The following is an 18,868-nucleotide window of genomic DNA, read 5'->3' as shown; positions in this document are numbered from 1 at the left end:
GATCAGAAATATGTTTCTTATTCTGTACGTTTAGTATAAACACTTGTATGTAGGAATATCCAAAAATAAGTCAATGTATTTTGTTATAGTTAATTAGTCGAGTCTCATGGTCACCCTACTACGTAGAACTGTCGCTGACTCAGAGTATATTAATCAAATTGTTTACTTCAACCTCTTTGTATTTGCTTGCTTAAATTGACAATGACAAGTATTATAAGTCATAACATTACACTACGAATTTAAATTGAATATTTGATAAAAATCGCGTTTAAAATGCCAGCTGCATTACCATACACTGCAATGCAACGTTTCGACATAAGATTTTACATTCAACCGAATACTACAACACGAGAATCATTTCGAGAAAATTACCCCGAGTCACCTATGGCGAATCGCAGCCTAATTCGTCGGTCGAATGGTCAAAATCTTCGAGACTTTGGACAACCACAGGCAATGGGCAGCGTTGTATTCAAGTGTGTTCAAGCCTGGAAGGCGACCACTTTGAACAGTTTATTGAAGTAAGTGTGGTATTAACATTATTAAATGATTGAGAAACAATAAGTGTCATTGCACTTAATGTATAGTCGACGTCAAAGATATGTTTACACTTTTGCCCTTTACTCCTTTGTAATAAGGAGAAAAGTGTAAACTTATCTTTGACGTCAACTGTACAATATCTCTGTATCAATAGGTATCTAAAACTTGATGATGTTTGACATCATTAATAATCTGAGTACTTGTTCGATATGATTCAGTAAATTCTACAAAGGTATGTTAACATTGCAATTAAGTCACGTGACTAGTAGGGTGACCGAAAATGTTGATAAATAGGGATATTTTCTTTAATTGATAATTAATTGAGGAGCTAATTGATTGTGAATTAAGATAGTGTTTTGCGTTAGTTTAAGGAAGCTTTATCGGGAAATGTGGTTACTGTTCACGACTTAAAAATCAGCCTGTATAGTACATAGTACCAGAGGATTAGTAGGCAGTTTTCATTAAGATTCAACAGGAATAGCTGTCGATTAAGCTATTTAACACGTTTTATTAATAACATCTAACAACCGTATGTGATATACAAAACTCATAAAATAGTTAATAGATTTCTCGTGCAATAAAATACAAGCACAAACTGATATGTCAATTTAACATACTTACGGTTGTTTTGCGTAGTGGCGCAGAATACTTATGTCCACGAAAATAGAAACCATGTAACGCACAAAAAGGGTCAAAGGACTGTTCAATGCCTGTGTTTAGGTTTGGACATGGGAAACACAACACAAGATGACAACAGAGATGGATGGCGCACAGGAGACGTATGGACGCCTCGAGATTTACGGCGATGTTGGCTCTGTTGGACATGTTGACTATTATAAGATTGTTTAGATTGTACTTAGGTCAACTTGAATCCATAAATTGTGTGACGTGAGATGTAATTAAATCGATAAAAAAATTTTGATTATGATTTGACAAATATCGTTATATTGGCTTTTTGAAATGCTTGAATTACAATTCTACAGTATAAGTGGCGGAGCGTAGAATATTTGTTATAAAAAATACACAAACATGCCTGCATTATTATTTAAGCTGGTTAAATTGTCTCTCTAAATTCTCATTTTATTTTACTATTATTCATTACCAATTGTCACACTGCACTTACACCTGTTAAGATTGAACCATTTCTCGTTTTCAAGATAAGCTTGTTTTATTCTCCCCTTTAAGCCTTGATTATAATATTTAAAGCACAGCTACAGCTTACAGCTAAACTTGTTCATAACTATTTTCTTTCATAAACGACCAGTTTATGTAACATAGTAATGATGCCAGCGCATAGGTACATAGGATCTGTTTATCAAACATTATCAATTACCTACAAAGATAACAGTGCAATCGACTTGCTAACACTATTATTACACGCTCGAACAAACGCACAATGACAAGAAGCTACCTTGGGTTTCTACATTCAGAAGAGTCAAAAGACTTAATAACAGGTCACTTTCTATGAAAATTTCCGTACATAATCACATTGCTTTAAAGTGAATTCATTTAATGAATTAATTCATGCATGTGCAAACAAAATATTTTCAATCTTGCCTACAATGTCAATAAAAATACTAAGGTATGCATGGTTCAATAATCATTACATGATGTGTGTTTTCCTGTTTTCATGTTTCTTTTTGTACAACGAGTACTACTACTATTACAGAGCCCGAAATTTTCACGCTAAAACAAAAGACTTTCGCCACCTAGCTAGGATTTTTTGTTAGGATTTTTTTTTATCAATATGCGATTATTAATCAATCAATTTACAACTGCAAATGTGCAAGTTGCGGAAAGTTTTAATTGCTTATCGTAAAAAAGAAAAACGTACTTAGAGAGTACAGCGCTCTAAAGCAGAAACGTATCATTTTCTGCACACTTTTTAGAACAACAACGACCCACTTTCAGAGCATAAGAAATGAAAAAGTATTTTAAAACCTCGTTAGACATACAAATCATATCATTATCCCGTTGACTTACAGCAAAGACAGTTCAACTTCCGTAACACCAGATCCACGTCATGTCTCTAATTAAAATGTGGCTCCAATAGTTAGAGAATGCAGCCGAAGTTAGGGCTTTTTGAGGATTAGCCGTAAAACGAGCCCGCTATGGTATGGGTATTTTCAGATCAGAAAGTTCTGTTACATATATGTATGTTTTTCTCGGGATGCTCATTAGCTCACACATAGTAAATTTATGGCCTGCTTCACTAAGTCCAAGTAAAGTATTGGATAGCTAATTAACAAATAAATTAACTGCGAGATAAATTTCCTGCCAAACTTAGCACTATAATAGTTACCTAAGCTTATTTGAAGACTGAAACGCCAACGATGACTATTCGTCAGATAAGTGACAAGTAGCTTATTCAGGGTTTGGACATTGTCAAACAAGCCCTTAGTATACCTAGTTTTAACTGTCTGACATTTTAGGTACCTCATGAAAATTGACTTATGTCTTGTCCCGGGCCACAAAGTATCTCTATACGAAATTTCATCTAAATCGGTTCATCGGTTTAAGCGTGAAGAGGTAACAGGAGACAGACAGACACGAGCTACTTTCGCATTTACATATAATATTAGTAAGGATTTGTAGGGTAAAACTCTAAGATCAGAGATACGTTGATACATATACAGTGTATCTGGGAGAATCAACTTTTTAGCGTCACTCGTTGCCATGGTTACGATTAGTTGTCCAGGGGACAAAAGTTCATTGAAATACTGATTTTATGGTACTTAAATGTATTAAACTTGCGTTTTTGTGGTCGTTATAACCAATGTCCATAATGGGCCCCCTACTACGCATGTTAATAGAACGGCATACAACGTCTCTTCAAACAAACTGTGCCACTGTTGTCCCTTGGACAACGGGACAGGATAACAAAACAAAAAAAGTTGATTCACCCATCTATCAACGAATCAATAGGACGTTGCAAGGAGCAATCTGGATGTAATCATTTTCGCCCGTGTAAATCGCTTGTGCCGCTTGAGATTTGTAAGCGATCGGGTGACTTGCTATATACTGCACAGTTGTTAGGGTTGGCTTTTGAAGTGACTCATATAATATCGATCAAACTTTGTTCATTAATTATAGCAGGTTGGCAAATCAAATTTAGGGTACTTTCCGTTCATGTCATCTTGGATATGGGTGAATATGGTATCAATGCATTTAGTTTAATGTCCCCGCGTAGCCAACGTGCATATCGTTCACGCTCCGTGGCGAACGAAATGCAACTGTCACAGTCGCACTAATATGGGAGAGTGATAGCGAGAGAGGACTACGCTAAGCTACGGAGGGTTAACGATTGTAACGTTGGCTACGCGGCCTGAACAGAAATATATGAAATGATAAGCGCAACAATGATGGGGGGGGGGGGGGGGGGTAGTTACTGTGATGTCATAAACTGGGCAGTACGAAGTTTTTACTTTATTCTTTTAAACGTACCATATGAAAGGAGTTTCAATAAATAGTATTTTAGTAGTTTCGTATAACAGAAAATGATACTGTTATTAACTCTTAATATAGTGAAATTTTTGAACGTTTTCAAATAATTTGTTAGACCAAGCAGTGAAATGTTATGTTATAGTATGTTATATATTTGTAATCTACTCACAAAGCCCTTGGCCCTTGCATTTGGTGCCCCACATGGTGCTGCACATGGTATAAGTTTAAAACAGAAAAGTAAAAATAAAACTTTATGCTGCCGAGTTTATGACGTCACAGTAACTACCCCTACCATTTTCGTGCTTATCATCTCATATATTTGTGTTCATGACATCAAATTGAATGCACTGATATCATATTCACCCATATCCGCAGCCATATCCAGAGCCAGCGTAAAATAAAATAGTTTTATTTATTTCAGGTTTGAAATAAAGGTTGCTATTTAAGTACTTGCCTTGTTAGTAGGTAAGTACTTAGCAACTTTTACCCACGATTTCATATCTAAACCGGCCAAGAGCATGTCGGGCCATGCTCAGTGTAGGGTTCCGTAGTTACTATTAGCTTAAAGTATAGTAGATTCTTAACCAAGCGATGAAACCTTTCACCAGAGTTAAACAAATAGGCAAATTTGCATAATCAGTACCTAATTAAAGTAACAGACTGCAAGTGCAATCGGAGACTTTGCATATCTAAAGATAAATATCCCATAACGAAAAACATTTAGATTGCTATATAGATGAATAAAACACATATTTTAGCAAACTGCAGTAATTTTAAAATGATATGGTTCATTAAAGCATATAAGTCCTAGACATAATGCATCGTACATGAGTGCAATAAACGAATATGAATATAAAATTAGCGGGATTGCCTCTTACTTTATAATTTTTACTCTTTCGTTCTAAAACTGCCAATTAGTCAACGGCTTTACTCATACAGCCAATGAAACTGTTTTAGACAAATTAAATATTAAATAAAATGAGTAAAATAAGCAAATTTTTATCTTAAATTTTAGCTTATTTACATGAATAATGCCAAATAAGTTTAACAACCCATTTAATGTCGTAATAACGTTTAACTGTGGATGCACGTCTTTTTACTATGAAGGGGAAACTTTTTGCGATAACTCAAAAACAGCTAAACTGATTATGTCCGCTATAGTTTTCATTTAACGTCTTTCTTAAGCTCTACTTCCACGATTTTCTTCATATTTTTTGGACCTATGGTTTAAAAGTTAAGGGGAGGACATTTTTATTTTCTTTCGGAGCGATGATCTCCGAATATATTCACTTTATCAAAAAATGTTTGTTGAAGACCCCTATTCGTTTTGAAAGACCTTTCCAACGATACCCCAGTACCCCACACTGTAGGGTTGAAGTAAAAAAAAAGTCACCCCCACTTTACTTGTAGGGGAGGTACCCTAAAAAAAATTTATTTTATTTTATTGTACGACTTTATTGATTTATATGTCCGTGCCAAATTTAATCTTTCTAGCACTAACGACCACAGAGCAAAGCCGCGGACAGACAGACAGACGGACATGGCGAAACTAAAAGGGTTCCTAGTTGACTACAGAACCCTAAAAAGGTATCTCATATGCTATTCCAGTTTATACTTACCTAAAGCAAATGTTATCCAAATCTTTGAACAACAAAATATAAAAATCTTAACATTTATACATTTTATTATGTGAGCAGTAAGAGTTATTTTTATTTGTAAGAGAATTTAAAGTGTCAGCCCTAACGATAGATGGATGATCTATGATGCCATCGGGAGTGCATTCGGAAGGCAGCGAAACATTGCACGCCCGATAACTGCACCCGTTACCAGGACGGTATCTGAGTAAAGAGAATAAATAAGTAATTCTGATTGTACAATATAGGTAAGTACGCCCATCATGCTTATCCTATGATTTAACAAAAACACGTAAACAAAAACACGGTGTGGGCAGCATTGATACTCTAGACTCGAAGGCCGAGACATCGTAATATGAAAGCCATTAATATAAACATCTATATACCTATAGGCACCTACATATTGTTGACATTTACGCCCTTGTTTCTTTGATGTAGGTATCGAATATCGATGTTATAGATTATTTACTTTGTATTCGATATTTAAAGGTTACCAACCTGTGAACAAACTGATATGGGTAAGGTAAAAATAATTTGTTATTTTACTCATTCGTTCTTTATAAAAATTATAAGGTCAATACGGGTAAGGGCTGCGGAGTAAGTATGGCTGGCCTTCACATTGGGGCCTGTTTACACATTGATTAGTGTTTATTGCGTGTTCATAAATTTGCTACTTGTTTAGTGGCAAATGTTTGAATACCCAATAAACACATAAACAGACCCCAATGTGAAGGCCTACCTAAAGATGTCAGAGTGCTCGTCACTGTCCCAGTAGGTATATTGTGTACTCATATCTTAATTTTTTATAGAGGTTATTATTATAGAGGTGACAGCGGATTATCATCTATTGGGTATTAGCAGGACTTCCGGTTCGAGCGCCATATTGATAGTCATGCCTCGTGATTAATTGCTTTGTTTTTTGCTCATTAATATTGTTTAAAGTGTAATATCGATAGCTTATTATACAGTAAACTAATGTGGTATTGTGCAGTGAATGGAGAATTAATCTTGAAACGCGTTTAACCACCATTTGGAGTCAACGGCCGGTAGTCCATGTGCTCCTTGTAAAGTCCAGCTATCGCTTTACTCGTATTAGCATCCCGAGCACTGGGATGTTTGTTTACCTACCTTACAATTTACTTTACATTACGATACAAGTGCGAAACTAGGAAATTCGCAACGAGTTGCGAATTACTTATTCGTACAACGTGTGCCTATCGTACAACGTTATACAGTAGGTACATATAGGTACCATTTAAATTTTCGACATAGGCACGTAAAGTGCTAGTTAATGTAACTGGAAAGTAACACCATATGTATTGTAATTATGCTACTCTTTAACAACTTGGATTATAGTGAACATTTAGTATTCCTCTTTCCTTTTGAGGGCTTATTATTTTCTTAAGGAAAGATCAATAGTTGTACGATTAAATCCGTATGCCGTGCTGAATGCGCCAGTCGACTTAGTGTACAATCTCATTATGAAAGTGCAGTCCGTCTTTTCTGGCCCTAGAAGCACTCTTAAGCTCTTTTACTACATATACATTGCAAGTATACGTACAAAACCAATAATTATTATTTTCAGACACGAGGCACGCTGGTACCTAAGCGTTCCTAATAACAATTTCAAATTATCATAAAATGATATCAACACCATATTGTTCTGCATAAGGTGCGTGTGGCACATAATAGGCAATGTATTTGCGTCAGACTGAGCATTATTCTTTGGACAACTTATAAGAATTCCATGGCATTTTCATACCTACCTAGAGATTTATCCGATAAATGTGAAGTCCAAATGTCAGTTAAAAAATTTCACCAATATTCCAGTGTCTGGACACCACAGTCATCCTTAGTCTATATATATGTATATATGTACCTACTTACATACGTTATAGGTCAGGTTTATTGTAAAATGATGTAAAAAGCGGTAGGCAGCAATTAGAACCGTGTTTTCAGAGTATGGCGGTCAACCCCTGGGCGTCCTCTCATGGAGGTGCTATAACTAATATCATAACATTATATAGGGGCATCATGTACATACCGATAAAAGCGGTTCATTCAAACCACAATTCTGTCATCCGTGACTTTTTTATAGTTTTCCTTTAAGATTTTAATAAGGCTGGCTAACACGAGGATCCCGAAAGATTTTAACCACGCATTTCTAAAGCCAAAAGAAGAAGAAAAATGATGAGTTTAGGTCAATTTCGTCAAAAGTTCTTTTTTTTTTTAATTTATTTGTACACAAAAAATAAATTTTATCAGTAAACCAGTCACTTAAAATTAATTTTCACTTTTTTTCGTAAATCCTCGTTTTTGCAAAGTGTCAGTTTTTCACATCTATCAATGCCGGTATGTAGACTACCACATCCCATAGTAGCAACATCGCTATCAAAAACGCGAATTCCAGAAAAGTTTACAGGACATTTTAGTTTTTAAATATGATCAGGAATACACTATGAAATTTTTCGGGTTCCTTGTGAAACACCGTGTATTTGTTTCAGGAATTCAACAGTAAATCAGCCAACAAATTTGTTAGACAGTCTTCAGTTTGATTGCAGTTGACGCTCCGGCTGTGGAATGAGCTCCCTGCCGAGGTTTTAGCGAGGGACTGTAACAGCGGCTCTTCAAAAAAGAACTGTACAAGTTTTAAAGAGAGTACATCAGGCGGGCCGCATGCGTTTCACAACATATAACATGGTATAAAAATATATTTCAGAAATAAGTATTTAAATTTAATTGAACTCCAAAATATGTATTAGTAATAGTATCCTAATCACTTATTTATTAGATGTATTTACTTGCATTAATATCATGATGTATTTACTTGCATTAATAAAATACTGTGTTATTTGTGGGAAAAGATACGTAGGTATATGTATCTTTTCTCACAAATAACACAGTATTTGTCCATTTAAAAACATATATTTTTAGATAATGACTTTGTTTTGCTTACATACAAAACAACAGAGTCCATCCATTATTTCGCTTCTTTGAAATATTAATGCATCAATAAGGAAAACAATAAGTATACCTAAATAAATTTGCAAGCAACTTAAAACGATATTGAAATGACCATGACACATTAATCAATTAGAACAGAGCTCTAATTGGCCGGAAAAAGGTTTAGTTTCAAATGCACATATACGAGCGACGCTGGTCACATTACAATGGAATTCTGTAAATAACATAACATATAAATAGTCCTAGTTTCTTTTAATTTACTTAATGACAATGAAGTGAATTTATACGTTTATTAAATGAAGCACTACATAGAAGTTGAATGGTAAGGCATATCGACTCCCAAACCTAAAGCGGGTACCAAAAAAACAAAAGTTCAAATGAAAAAAAAAAAACAGATGCGATAGACTTTTAATTTAGATAATTGACGGTTTTTCCTTATATTTTTTTCTGTAGGAGTGATAGGCAGGGGACAGGAAGTTTCTTCCTGATGGCACATTCAGTGGCAGCTTTTTGCAAACCCGTTTTTCCTATATTTGCCTGCGTCAGCCCATCACCTGCTGGAATTGTTAATGTTTATTGGCTATTTCATTCTTCTCTTTTAATACTTTTGATTTGAGCCCAATAGTAGTTGAGAGAACGGCACTGCACGACGTTTGGTTTTCTTACTCGGCTCTTCGTCAATTACCAAATGCGATTTTTGTACAAAGGAAATTGTATGATTTTCGACTTAGCCGAGAATAACTAACGCAAATTTTACTTTAGCTTTCTTAACCTTCGTACAAAGAACTGAACTTGCTTTCGTAGTTCGCTCCACTTTAGCCGGATATGTACCCCAGTTTTTACGCTAAATATTACAGGCATGCTTGGTTTTCACAAATTCTATTAGCAATCTTTCTGACGGGCTTAATCACTTGTTTCTAGAGGTCTGCCGCTTCGAGGTCTCTGTTTAAGAGACAACATACTAAATTAGTTATTTGGTATAAAATGCACGAAACTTCGATGTTACAAATTTTCTTGCTATTTGAAAAATACCAATTTTCAGTGAGTTCTACTACATTTATTTATTTACCAGTGTAACGTCACACAGCGTTAAACCAGATTTATTTATATTGGAATATATAATATAATAATAAGACTTATTACCGCGGTAAGAAAATCGTAGTCATATTGCTCGTCAAAAGGCGAAAAGGCCAAAATTTAATACAGTTTGAAGTAGCTATCTATACATTGACTTGTTTATTTATTTTTCGCATCACATCGGTTTTATTGTTATAACATTTATAACTTCTAGCCGCCTAGAGATAAATAGATGAGAAGATACAAAACCTGCAACTTTAATTTATCAATATAAAAAAAAAATATATATATATAAATTTATATTGATAAATTAAAGTTGCAAGTTTTGTATCTGAAAAAAAAAAAATATAAATTTCCAAAACAATGTGCAAACAGAGTATAATCTGTACCCCTAGTGTAACTAAATTCGATTTCCAAACGTAACGTACGCGTTTGCGTTTAGTCTCATTTTGTATTGGATTTCGAAAGAGCGCGCCAAGCGGGACGTTTTGGAAACTCAAAATCCTATACAAAATGAGACTTAACTCAAACGCGTTCGTCACGTTATGATGTCGATCAAAGTTACACTAGGGGTACTGAAATAGGTGACATAAGTATACGAAAGAAAACTCGAACTCGAACAAGCAATTAAACATGTTTATGGACAATCAGGGGTAAGGGCAGGTAGAACTAACTAACATTAAAGCAGCATGTAAAAGGGTAGTAACGCATAAACATTTCAAAGGATAACTCGGTCCCAACTGTTTACGTTCGCAAACATCAGTTAGCGATTCTGTTAAGTCGAGAAAGCAGGCATACAACCAACCGGTTTAATGTCAAGCCCGTCCCGTTACTGCATTGCAAACGCAATTTCTAAAGCCCTATTGGTCTCAAAAGGAATCTGAAGTTAGTCTTAGATTTTTGAATTTATGTCGATAATATATAGATATATAAATGTCGTCAAAATTATAACACTAAATTTGTATAAGGAGTGCAGACGAAGTCCATGTTTCAGTACTTATTTTTGTTTATAAAAAACATTAGCATATAAGATCCTATTTAGAGTACAGTCAGCATCAAAATTTGCGGATCAAACAAGGTTTCAAAAGTATCTACCATTCTGTAACAGCTTAACAAAAAGTGATAGTTCTATATGTAAAACAATTAAGACTATAAATAATATACTTTTGAACGTAAATTTGAGAGATTTATCTATATTTGGAACAGTTATCCGGAATATCAGATACTTTTGACGCATTGTTTCATCCGCTACTATTGATGCTGACTGTACCACGATACTATTTACACTATACGAATACAAATCTTTGAATCACCATTAAAGATAATACATAAGTCAGCAAAATCATAGTTCCTGAAATATGCATATTTTAGGTGAGAAAGTTTTAACAAAAATGACCTACCTAATTAAAGATCTATTTAAAAATATACCCAATGTACGAGTATGTATATTATTATTCTCAAATATGATATTTATTAGTTTGGTCCAATTAAGTTATCATCTAGGTTAATTTGAGACAATTGTAGGTTTCAACCGCTACGCTATTAACGTCGGTCTTCGTAACACTTAGATATCGATCATTGACTGTCCTAGTTTTGATATCTTTATCCTTACCACGAGTTTGACACTGCCATATTCGCTAGCTACTGCGTGAACTAACTCGTCACAATGCATCTCCCTCGTACCTACTGATATTTGGTGGAAGCGAGATGCACTGCGTTTGAGTTGACACAGTCGCTAGCTAAAACTCATGGTGAGGGAACATGTGGCTGCATGCAACATGCAATCATGTTAATACATATATAAATCGCAAGTGTTACTTCGCGAAACAATGTCCCCAGAGTGTGAACGCGTATGAAGTTAAATTGCTATCATTAGTACTCAGAGATATTCTATACTAACTTTCTCAATGCACTTCGCTCACATTAGTATATTCCGTGTCGGTTTTAAATATCGTCGCGTAGAGTTTTGAAACTCGTAATTTTTGAAACCGTAATGTTAATTCTCAACGGCTTGCATGCACTTGCATATTCCTCCTCATAAAAAAAAGTCTTATTAACCTCTGGCTTTCGGCACTTATTCCTGCTAACATTATTATGTTGTAAACTATTCCTTCCTCCTCGCGTTTGTCCCGGCATTTGTAAAAAAATCATAGACTATTAAGCTTTTAGTCTCATTGCTATACTCGTAATAGCTAATAGCCCCACGTTTTGGGTGTCCTTCCTTTTCATGGCCTTGTAGCTTTCCGTTTTGAGTGAAATTTTTACTTCAAGGTCATTATTTCAATACCTGTAGCAAAATTTTGGGCATGTCTTAGTCTCAGGAAAAAAGTCTAGTCATTTGTTTAAATACTTAATATTACAAAGAGTAATACATATTTTTAGGTGAAGATGTACCTACATAATTATGTTATGTATAGGTAGGTATATATGTACATATTACTAGGTATAAAAGGTAAGCACTTGCAAACTGGAAATCGTGGTGTAAACCACAATTTAAATTTAGCGTTCATTTTAACGTCCGATTTCCTAACTGTAAGCAGCGGATAGAATGGGCTTTTATCGTATCTATGTGGAATTGGAAATTTGGAACCTACCTATCTATTAGTTGCATTGCACACGTTCGCTTGTAAAATACATGGAATTTTTTGCACACAAATACATAATAGCCAAATGGTTAAGTACATAAATATTTCCAGGTTCAAAAGTAGGATTTTTTAAACTGAAAGGTTTTTCTCCAGTTAAACCCAAAAATTTGGTAAGGTGAGAAGTTTTGCAAAAAAACGGGCTAAGCGTCATAGTGCGAGGACGACCACGCACAGTCGGGGGTTTTCATACTTTGTTAATCAGTCACGTGTTACACACGGCCCGATTCGGACTTTAAGATACCTCAAACATTTGCTAAAGATATGATATGGATTACAGATATCAGTGTCAAAGGTGACGTTTCTTCAAACAATAACGTCACTTTTAGGAATTCTAGACGATGAAAGCCAAACACCCTCAAATTCGATGCAAAGTAAATGAATAAGTACTTACATAAACAAATTGTGGACCGTGATATAAATTACAACCGAGATCGAGCGATGTTGACCTTTGCCTTATTAGTGAGTAGTTTTATACGAAAACTTTCTTTATATACATATTGTAAACTTCAATTTGAATATTGTATTTATTTACACATTATGATGCGAAAATTATTAAAACGTTCGGTGGATAAATTGGGTGGAAATATTTCCCTCTTCGATATTTTATTTAGAACTAGGTGTGGAGCTACTTATTGAGAAATGTTACTTATGGAATGGAGTATAGTCAATTTACATGAAGGTTGGGATTCTTACAGATAGTATAACCTGGCTTGAGTCACATATGGGTAATTTGGGCATCATTCTTTAGGAAGGTGAATAAACGAAAGGGAGTAAACGTTAGTATGAAGAAATAAGTGGAGGTGATCAGTTTAACGATACTAGTTTAAGATTATACTTACTTAAATTATACGAATTCACAAGTAGAACATCGAATGAACGAACTTCACGTGAATTTCTTATAAGCAAGCATGCTGTACTTTATACATATACAAGTTGAGCGGGCCATACATAACCTGTGCAAGTTGCATACTGTCTCGAGGCTTTAGAGTTCCAGTTTAAAAGCAGTAGTTTGGTAAAGTTGAATGGAATTTCATAACGATTGAGTTCGTCATGTTAGCTGCCATCCCATTTGGGTGGATTGTTACTTTTAGTTTCGCAAATACGTAGACATCTATAGATAAGAAAAGCTAGGTAGAAATAGGTATTACGTGCTTTTTTACTCCTTGTTGCTTTGTATTTTATTTTAACCCATATATATTATGTAAGTGCTATTATGATACACAGAAAGTGTGGCTTAGATTAGTGTTAATTCTTAAACATGACATTCAGAAGTTAATTATATAACAAACGGTTTTGCCCCGCATTACCCAGAAAATGCATTTTTAAAAAACTTGTAACAAGGTTTGATACTTTAGTTGAGACATAAGCTTAGGAGTCATCCTTAGTAATTTATTTGCCCGTGTCAATCCACACACTGTACAGTTAGACAATTTTTATTTTGCAACTTTGAAATACAATGTGTGCTGTGTAATTTAATGTCCCTATCTCTTATGTGGTATATCAAAAACCGTAATAATATATCTAATAAGCGCTTAGAAAATGCAATTTGAGCCAATTGTGCGAGCCTTACAGACGCGACGAAACCACACATTCGTTGCAGCCTGCGGCTGTACCCCTACCATGAGTAAACTGCGGTCGTAGTCGCTAACGTCTGCGATTGTTCATACACCGTGTGTCTCTCTCCCACTAATGTGGTACCTATCTTTTAAACCTCAACCGTAATCTGCGAGGTGAACACAAATCTCAATTTTGCCCATATGTAGTAGTAATCTATGTTGCATAACTAATGTAATACATATTTTACGACCGGTACGTATTTTTAAGGTTTCGAGCATTTGTGTGTATATTGTACATTTTCGTCGTTTTTAATTTTTTTGTTATTTTACTTTGTTATGTATTGCAATTTAATGGATGACTGTCATTGGCCTTCTTTTATGTAAGCATTTATATGTTTAGTTATATTTACGGCTGTTGTTATCCTGAATACCAATAAAATAAAAATAAAAAATAAAATGTTTGTATCCTTCCACTTAGCCTTAAGGAACTTGACTGACACACTGGCGAACGAAAATTCCTAGTAGCTAAGATTAAATTTTAGTATCTTTATTTTTAGGCATAGTTCTCTAGTTTTTAATTCATTAACTGGCTGCCCAAGATACAGGCTAGTTTGGTTTGGTTTGGTTTGGTAGTTTGGTTTGTATAAGTATCGCTGTATGCATGCAATCTCGAGTTCATGTATGTTTACCTTTTTGTGTGTGCAGTAATAAATTACTTTCCCTTGATCTGATCAGGTGTTTATGTTTTCTATGGGACAGCCACACAGACAGACAGATAAATTCCTTTATTATTTCGGGGTCAGTCCCATAATAAAAGTAATTTTATATGACCTACTTTACCTTGCAGAATACGGCTAAAAGTAAAAAAAAACAGCCTGAGGTATGTCAGTAAGAGCGACATATACTGCGAATTAGTATATCAAGTATATGCAGTCACTAGCGAATACGGTCGTGAAAAACCAATGGTAAGGGTAGGTAGGTACATGGTCATGTTTTATCTCTGGTTCGAGAGCAGGCCAATCGAATTCTTTGTAGAGCCCTAGACCCCAAGATATGTCGTATGCTGCTTGCAATATGGCCACCTCTCAAAATGTATGTCTGTTGGAGATTAGATCCTACTCGTACTTAAAAATCCTTTGAACAATTTGGCGCCCAAGTGGCCGTATTGCAGGCAGCATACGTTGTAATTGTAACTATGCATAAGCTAACAAGACACGTGTTACATCTGCTTAGCTTAACAGTCGCGCCTGGCGGTCCGAACTGTCAATATATGTATGGCGAAATATAGGCATGACATTGCCTGCTGAATGCCTGCCATATGTCAGTTTCTCGCCATATATTTGTAGGTTGGTCTGTGTGTGTGTGTGTGTAGCGTTCACTGAAGAACCATATTATATTTATTGATCGAAGAATAAGAATTTAAGAATATTTATTTCCAGAATTTGGCATTACAAGAGAAGGAAGCAGTACATTGATCCCTACACTAGGCTCAGCCTGTAACGTGGGAATCTCGAAGAGTATCGAAACTGGTTCTTATTTTAACAGAATTTATTATTGTTAAAGCAATAGATACATTAGTCTGCGCTCGGCAAATTACTGAAATGACCCATCTGTACCAACCGTTGCTTATGACATCGTCGCCGCAACCAAAATTATTCCTTGCAGCGATAAAAAAACATATCGAAAAAAAACTCGCATTTTTGTAAGGCATTCAACCGCAAAGCCGTCATACGGCTGTCGTCATTTTTTTGCTCTGAATATACGGATAGTTTAAAACTACGAGCAAAATATTAACAAGGGCGCCGTTTTTGTCGACCACAGGTGATACCAGGTGGTTGATTGATATAAAGAATTCAAAAACATTTTTATTGCATAAGTGGCGAAAATACTTATCTAAAATTTGGTATTTTTTTCAAAATCTGACGAAAAAAACTGCAACAAAATAAAAATCGGCAGTTAATTTCCATCTATTTACACAAAAACTTTTAGAAATGTCTTACTTCTTTTCTAGTTGGTAAATAAAACAATGTGTATAATATTGAAATTTCTCCAAAGTGAACACTGAACAACTGAACATCTTATGAGCTAAGTACATATTTAGGTATGTGGATGAGTATATACAAAGGTACAAATTATAATTTGTTATAACGTGTAGGTACATAATAAGGCTCACTCATAAAATGAACTGACTAACTCGATTACGAGAAATATCGAACCGACACTTATATATCGTAATTTTTTTCATAAGTAAATATTCATATACAAGTAATAACTATTTAAAAGTAATAACTCAAAATAATAGGTACGATTGTATTAATAGATACAGTTATTTTATATTCACATTCATGGAAATGTTTTTCCTAAGACCTGTTTTATTCAGTTGAAAGTCACTCTAAAACGAAAATATTAAGTAGAACAAAGTATTGTATGTAATGTAGGGTGAAATCACCAAAAGATGACCAGTTAAGCGACTACCCCAATTTTAGATTTTTTTACATATGTTGTAACTTATTTTTAACAAATTTATTTTTTTAATATGATTCAGCATATAAAATAGATTAGAATTATTTATTCCAAATGCTCATATTGTAATTCAGTATTTTTATTTAAAAAAAAATTATATGATGAAATAGGGCAAAATGCCCAAAAGATGAACACGGTGCCCTATCTCTGAACGTTTTGACCCCAAAAGATGAACTAGTATAAAATCAAAATCAACTACCCTAATATTGAACTACAAGATGCCAGTAGATTAACAAGTATAAATAGAGTGTATCTTTGTTCCTTTTGTTAAATTCTGACCACTGAGCAATTATAATCGGTAGCGAATAAAATGGTGTATAAAATCGCAGTTTAAATTATTTGTGCCAGAAAGAGAAAAAAAATGCCCTAGGTGGAATTTTGCTCCAAGAAGAAGATATAACCCTCAAATAAATTAAAATTACTTAAATTAACTTCTACACTTTTTAAATTTGTATTTGTAAATAATATAAAAAGTAATTAAGCTACCGATTATAGAAATAATATTCACTATTTTTACAATTAAACTTGTTCAGTGTTGAAAATGCTACCCAAAACATGAACGAACAAATTACTTGGTTCAAGATTTGGACACGGTATTTAAGAAATGAACTATCAAAATTAATGCGAAATTCATGGATTGGAATTGAGCCCAAGAGACGAACTAGTAAATTATCATAGTTCATCTTTTAGGGATAAGATTTTTAGTTGAACAGCTCATACTAAAATAAACCTTGAAATAACTGGGTTAAATAAAAGAAAGCCTTGTTCATCTTTTGATCAAAAAATCAAGGCCTATAGCCAGCTATCAATTTAAAACATAAATTATGCGTCTACCTTTTCTATTAGATTTTATACAAGCATTTGAAAAAACAAGCCCTTGCCCAAAAGTTGACCGCCGGTCATCTATTGGCTTAAGCATACAATATTGGAACCGTAACTTGAACTGCAAATATTTTAATGAAATAAGATAAAATATGCAATACTTGATAACGAAAATGTTAGAGGAATTAGTCTAGAATCTTTTATGTGTCAAATCATGTAAGTAAATGCATAATTCAATTTTATACGCAAATATAAGCTTATACTTTGAAGCGCTAATCATATTAAGATCTCCATACAAATGGCGATTTTGGTGTGGACCGCGCATTTGACGACCGATCTCAGCCACAGGCACAGCACAATTGTCTTGGAGTTTAAATGTTAGCCTCGGCAAAATATTGCCGCGTTAGGAAAAAATACCCTCAGGTGCGCAAAATAATTCACGGTTTAATTATATTGATTTTAAGGCCAAATGTTCATCTTTTGGGGGCCGGTCATCTTTTGGTGCCATGCCACTACCCTATGTATAATTGATATAGTATACGATTTCGTACTTATTTTCCCGACTCAGGATTACTATGGTAATAATATTGATATTTCTTCTTATATCTTCTATTTCTTCAGTAAAGAATTCATCATTTCATTCTCATGTCATTCTCTTCTTAACTAAACTAAACGAATTACATCAATCTTTGTGTGAGTTCCATCTGTCAATGTACATTATAAGGTAGCTACCTACATACATATAAGTTGTTTTTGGAGCAAGAGCAATCATTCAATGTGATTCCTTCCTTTTTCTACGTGATCATTTGATAAAACTTCCATACAATTAGCAATGATATAGTTTGCCTAACGTTCGTGGAATGGTGCAATTTTAAAGTAAACGTGGATAAGTAAATATGAATCAACAAAAAATATATGTAGGGCACCAATCATGGGACATTTAAAAGAAAAATTGGAGTATTTTGGATATTTCACCGACATCTGTACAATTTCTACCGCTTTATGCTTTAAAAGTTGAATGTTCAATTCATCCTCTATGTGTTCTATGTATTTAAAGAAAGCAACTGCAATTGGTTTCAATAATATTAGCCAGTTAAAACTATGGTTTTTTGCTCCAGTCATGGAATGTATGGCATCATTCATTTCAAACTAACAAACATCAATTAAAAATCAAACTTACGCAGCTCTTGGGCTCTTGTTTATGGTAAAATATTGTCAGCGTTTAAAAACTGATGGTAAATACTTGTCTTACAGGATTTGTCTATACCATCCCATTACTTGTGCCTGTTCCATTATAGGGGTGTTCACTATAGGTTGTTTAATTTTCATTCAACAAAAATCAACACTTTGTTCAGTGACATGAAAAATGTCGAAAAACACGTCAAATGTTGTATAATTTCAGTTTTATGAACACCACAGATACCGAGATTGTTAAGAACTACTTAGCAAACAACACATATGTGTCCCAGTAAAATTTTGTAGATATCTTTGAACTCGTGCATCTTTGTGATGTACCTACTCAATTCTGTTTACACGCTTTTTTGTCGCAAGGTATTTTAATGGCGTCTTAATTAAGGTTCCAGTAGTCCTGTTTCTCATGAGTCATCGACCTGCGCGCGCGACTCGTGGTGCCTTCTTGTTCATTAACTAGTTTGCAGCAAATTGT

At 34.4% G+C, this 18,868-nt stretch overlaps 1 protein-coding gene across 1 annotated transcript in view; it reads right to left on the bottom strand.

The window, feature by feature from the left end:
• The window catches only part of LOC133519784 (four and a half LIM domains protein 2), a 199,905-nt gene that overhangs the window by 168,665 nt on the left and 12,372 nt on the right, over positions 1-18,868 (bottom strand). The gene's annotated exons all lie outside the window — the stretch shown is intronic.

The sequence above is a fragment of the Cydia pomonella genome, chromosome 7 (genome assembly GCF_033807575.1).
Source record: "Cydia pomonella isolate Wapato2018A chromosome 7, ilCydPomo1, whole genome shotgun sequence".
NCBI classification, from domain to species: Eukaryota; Metazoa; Arthropoda; class Insecta; order Lepidoptera; family Tortricidae; genus Cydia; species Cydia pomonella.
Note: the sequence above shows the minus strand (reverse complement) of the source record. Positions and strands in the feature narration are given on the sequence as shown.